Here is a 6,000-nt window from a genome sequence, read left to right as displayed (position 1 = left end):
CTGTAATTTACAATGAACATGAATTTAATGGTATGTAATTTATAGTTCAACAAGACTGTTGAAAAATAAGTCAGTAAGATGATCTTACTAAAAACTGACAAAAGTAAAATGGGCTTACAATGAAGAGCACCAGAAAAGATTCCAAGTTTTTAAAAAGAATCTTAAAAAAAAAAAAAATTGTTGACCAGGGATGTAGCTCCATGGTGGAGTGTTTACCTGTTATATAAGAGGAGCTGGGTTTAGTCCCCAGAGCCACAAAAATAAAAATAAAAAACCATTGGGTAATACTTATGTCTCACTAAAAAATTAATAGAAATACATAAATGGGGACAGCAAGTCTTCTAAAAGTTTTTTCAAGTATTTAGGTTCCAAAACCTAAAAAAAAAAAAAAAAAAAAAAAGACAATGTAGGAGTACTGATGGCTGCAACATTTATCTCCTCAATTTATTACATGCATTTCCAATATCAAAATGTTTATGGAACATAACAGTGGATTATGTTTGACTGGAAGGTGAAAACAAGTAAATCCTCTCTCTCTGGAATATCATTTCATTCAATACTCCGGCTTTTGCATTTTAATTTACGTTTCCCTAATGTGTTTCTAAGTTCCCTCCGCTGTATGCAGTTACACAATATCTGCTGAAAAGAAACAAGGAATGCACACATTGAATGATTGTCGTATTTTACTTGTATAATATGCCAAAATACTGGAACCAAAGAGAACCCTAAAATCCCAAGAAGAATCCACTCTCTTTATCCAAGATACCCCTTCTCCCCACTGATGCACAAGACTTTACAAGAGGTTCATTTACTTCCAAAGGAAACCCCTGGGGAGTCTCAACGAGTTTGGGTCTGATTCACATTCTGCAGGGCACAAACAAAAGGACTTTCACCTTCAAGGAAAGTCATAAATACACATTATTACGTCATTAAATCACCGGTTTAACGCTGGGATTGGAAGGCCAGCAGCTCAAGACAGAAGCGCACGGATGGTTTCCAGGATCCTACCGCTGCCCCAACACTGCTTCCTGATCTCCAAGGTCATGGCCGCGACTTTCTTAGGGAGAAGAAAATCTGCCAAAGAAGAGGACACTGTCGGACCCGCGGTGCCTGATGAAGAACAGGAAGGGGTGATCGCAGTGGACTTGCTCACAGCCCCCAGCCGATGAGACCATGTAACCTATGCCGGTGGCCGCCGTGGCCTCCGCGCCTTCCTCGGTGACCTGCACGAAGGACCGGTGCAGGAACCTCTGCGCCTGCAGCCCCGAGCGCGCGCACATCCCCGAGAAGTCGGCGTCGCTCTCGCTGAAGGCCGCGCGCAGCCCCAGGGCTGCCAGGACCGGCTCCAGCTCATAACTGCCCTCCACCTCCAGCCTGGGCAAGCGCAAGTTCACGTTCCTGACCTCCATAAGCTCTGGCCTGGTCCACTCTATCAATTGCTCAGGAGTGACTTGATCTATAATCTGTTTTTTAAGAGGGGGGAGGAAAGCAGATTGGCATGATTGTGGATAAAAATTTAAAACGGCAAGGTACTGATTTGTATCAGAAATTAATAGTTTTTGTAATACATAAAAGTGAAACTTCATTTTACCCTGCTGCTGTCACTATATAGCAGGCATTTCTATTTCTCTCTTTAAATTATCTGTGTGCGTGGGAAAACTCAATACAATTGAATGAATTTTTAAAGATTAAAAATAAGTCATGTTTTATTCTAGAACTTGATACATATTTCATTTTTTTAACCAATTCCTCCAGTCTTTACATGTGCACATATATTTACACAGTTGCAATCACAGTGAATATCTATGTAATTTAAGTTTTTCACTCTATTGCATATCTCGCCTGAATACCTTCAAATTGCTAGATAATATTCCCATCAAGCTGATACATTTCATCTCTTCATTCACTTTACAAACATTAGTATTACCAGGCATTATGATAGATGCTAATACTGCAAGAATTAAAAACAGTAGGTATCATGAATTTCCAATTGAGTATCCTGATGTATTCAATACTGAAATTCCTGATTTGACTCAGAAGGGCAATTTTTATCTTGTTGTTTCCTTAGGGTAATTCTCATAATTGACATTTTTTAATAAGAGAATAAATACTCTTAAAGCACTCATACATATTGCCACTTGGCTCTCCCAAAATATTTCCGTCTTATAATGCTACTAGCAAGGTAACAGCACAGAATAAATCTGGTATTTTAAACATACAGCAGCTACCATTTATTGAGTGCTTGCTATACCCTCCACCCATTCAAGGCTCCATCTCCCTAATCATACAACACTACATATTAAGCACCATGAAGCCTGATTTATGCCTGGGGAAACATTGAGGTTCAAGAAAGGTACACAGTGGTCAGAAAGCTACTAAAGGAGCAGGGATTTGAATTGAAGCCTTCCTGATATCTAGAACACAGGATATTAGCCACATTCACGTTTTAACTCCAAAGTGGGTGAGAATTTGCTATAAATGAGTGTATGTGATTTTTTTTTTCCAAGAAAGGGATTCATAGATATCAACCATGTCTTGGAAAGGTGGGGAAATCTTTAGAAAAACTCTCACTGAATCCTAAATGTTCATTTTAGCTCACCCCAAAATATCTGAGTACTGGTTACTCCCAGTGAGCCTGATACCATTTAGTGTTCCCCTGCAGAGCTCCACTGTGGCTGCAGAGGGAGAAATGCTCTAATGTACACCTCCAGGCACCAGCTACTACTCAGACACCTGCTTCCAGAGCACAAGTGTTGGGAGCAAAAATTTAGGAAAGGAAAGCACAGTAGGGACCAAGGGGTTTACCTTCTCCAGACCCTCTAAGTCGTTGAGTAGAAGCACAAACATGCTGAGGTCATTGTTTTTATATGGAATCCCCACGATTTTGGCCTCCAAGTCCTCCAGGAAAACGAAACTAAAAGAATGGTGCTGTTCCATCATCCACACAGATTTACTTGTATTCTGCAACAAGTTAACAGAGCATAGGATGTCAAAAGGCATTAGACAAAGGCACAGGCAACAAGCTAGCTCACTGAAGTATTCAGATAATAATGATGCTAAGGATCAGTCACAGAAGGGGCATTTGCCACCAGTGTATGTTTGCTCAAATATGACTTCAGATCTTATACTCCATGTGTAAGCACATCACGTAAATAAAGAACCATACCTTATTCAGCCAAAATTCCTCTTCCTTGGTATTTTCTTTATTAAACTCCTTATCCCACTGTCCTTTAAAATAAACTGTGTTTATCAGCACCAACTTGGTAGAGCTACTAAGAGAGCCATCTGGAAACAGGTCCTTGATTTTTTCTGCAAACAGAAAAAAAAAAAAGGAAAGATTGGTCCATCTTCCAGATCAAAGATGGTATGTGTGGCAGATAGGAAGCAGACAGCCTTGACTGATTACTGAAAATTCAGCCAGGTCAGCACCTGAAGGCCTTGCTGACAATGCGTTCGCTGCAGAATCGGTGGGGAGGTTGTCACTCTGCCCATCTCCTATTTATCCCACTGGATAAATTGAGGTTGATGGTTAAGAGTCCCGGCTCTGGGGTCAGATTGCCTCTGATGGCATCCAGTTCTGCCTCTTATCAGCTGAGGAATCTTGGGCAAGTTATTTAAGCTCTCTGTGCCTCAGTTTCCACATCTGTAAAATAGGAATAAAACCTGCCTCACAGGGTTGTTGGAAGGAGTCAGTGACTTAATATGTAGAAAGCCTCAAACACTATCTGGCACATCATAAGCACTTGGTGTGCAACTGTTCTGCCCTAGTCAATATGGCTCCCACCTGAGGTTGAGAGATTGTTTATTCTATGAAAAATGGAACTGATATTTTGGGCTCTGGGTTCAGTCCATCCCACACTACATTCTGAAAACACTGTTCAGCCAATCTTTTGAAAGACCCTTATATTCTGATTATTTTAAGTTTCTTTCTTTGAATGAAGCATGAAAAAAAGTGCATTCTGTAATAACAGCAATCTCCCTGACAAATGGAATAAAAAATGCTAAATATCAGCTATTGTTTCCCAAAGTGAATCTCCACATTAACTTTTCTTTCCAGTATTTCTTGTGTTTTTGACCCATACTGGGAATGAGAAGGGGATAATCGGGAGAGGAATTCATCCAATTCTCTGATGTAGATGGGACTGAGTACTGTATCATCCCTGAATGATGCCCAAGTGGAGATGAGGCCCAGGTGGCCCCAGCTGTAGGTAGCAGAGACAGGTCTTGATGGAGAGCTGTGTGCTTCTCATGTAACAAAGGGAAAGGGAACTCTCTGTGACATTTGCACTTGGGGACCCAGACACAAACAGAGATGTTCTGATATGCAGGAAAGAATATACTCAAGAGAGGCAGGAGCCCAGGTCCAGGAACCCCAATGGTACTCTAATACACAGCCGTGCGCAAAGAGTCCTCCAAGGGTCTCCACACAGCCGCTTCCTACGGTCCCCTCCTTGGTTCCCCTTGAGTCTCCCCATTTGCTGTGTCCATTTCACTATCTGCAGTGTCCTCCCCTTACGCCCAGCCCTGCCTGTTCAACCCAGCAAAACCCATCTCAAGCCCCTCCCAGAGTGTCCACCTGGCTCCCATGCAGAACCAAGCCCAGGGCTTCACTCACAGAAGACAGTCAAGAAGTCTTTGTATGACCAATGACCCACCCATACTCTACCATTTGTTTGACTTTCAACCCAGGAATTAATCTTCTTTCGACTTTCATCAGCTTCATTTATAAAATCAACAGGTTCCAGAGATGCATGGTAATATTTTTCAACATAATCTAAGTATTTCTTTAGGAAAAACAGGAAAGACATAGAAGTTTAACAGTCAATTTGTCAATTGCCAACAGCTCTAAATAAAAGTACCAGTTGATTAGGATGACTAAGGTCAAAAAAAAATTTAATTCCCTGCAAAATCACTTTAAATGCCTCCACACACAACTTTATGCAGATGCAAGAGGATTAAGGCAAAAATTATGCTCAGAATGCCAGAGTTAAAAATAAATGTCTAGGGCACAGACCATCAGTGATATGGGTAGAGCCAAGCAGCCAACTTAGGTGGCACACCCCTAGGACCCACAGTCCTGATGGTCACTTGGCCATTCAAACTCACACTCACAGATGTGGTGAACACAGCAAAACTTACTTGAAGGAAGAGGAATGTTTTTTCTCCAAACAGCCTGTTGGCTAAGTTCAGTTCATAATCATTAGTGAGTTTGCTTATTTCAGTCAAAACCTGTTGGAATTGGTGATGGATCTCTTCTGTCTTCTCAATCTTGAAAATCAAGACAAAAACTCAATAGGTTATCTGGGCAAAGGCAAACCTAGATTCTCCTTCAAGAGGATTCAGCTACTGGGTCTTCCCCTCAGGTGGGCACCCTTGAGTGCAATCTGTGGGTTCCTGTGGCCCTTAGATGACAGTAGGCTTCTACATGAATCATATGATCCTGTAAGTCATGACAAGTCTCAGCTCCACAGAGAAGCTTTGTCCACCAGCCCAACACCACAGGTCTTTCTTTTCTGACTCAGGTTGCATTTTTGGTCTCAAATGTAATTGTCTACTATGTTTTATACATTGTTTTTATTTGCCCACGACACTCCAGGCACCTAAGAGAAGTAGATAATTCCCACCAGATAATTCTTATCTGCCAGAGTTTAGACATTTCTGTTCTAGACAGACAGTGGATAAGAAAAGTGACTCTTGATGGAATAAGTATGTATTTTTCAGAACTACATGTAGAACTAAAATGAGATTTATCACTGTCTCTAGGAAACAATAAAGCTTTTCTGGACATTTCCTACAGGATCCATCCATTTTCTGATTGAGGGCTGAAGTGTGTTCCATGGCAGGGCCAGCTAACCCCGAACACATCTCTGGAACAAAGAGGAGAATGGTCTCATTGCCTGTTTAGTGATATCTGTCTGCTTAAAATCACAGTGGATGCAAAGAGAGGGCATTCTAGTTTTGAAGTGGATGACCTGTTTGCACCTGGGAACAGAAAGGCCA

General features: G+C 41.4%; 1 pseudogene; it reads right to left on the bottom strand.

Annotated features, from left to right (window-relative positions):
* Positions 1 to 384: 384 nt before the first annotated feature.
* Positions 385 to 3,492, bottom strand: LOC124081852 (serpin B13-like; annotated as a pseudogene).
* Positions 3,493 to 6,000: the final 2,508 nt, after the last annotated feature.

Source organism: Marmota monax, unplaced genomic scaffold, assembly GCF_021218885.2.
Source record: "Marmota monax isolate L192 unplaced genomic scaffold, Marmota_monax_Labrador192_F-V1.1 WCK01_AAM20220418_F8-fsc00201, whole genome shotgun sequence".
In the NCBI taxonomy this organism is placed as follows: domain Eukaryota; kingdom Metazoa; phylum Chordata; class Mammalia; order Rodentia; family Sciuridae; genus Marmota; species Marmota monax.
The sequence above is the reverse complement of the archived record's forward strand: the minus strand, read 5'-3'. Positions and strand labels throughout refer to the sequence as shown.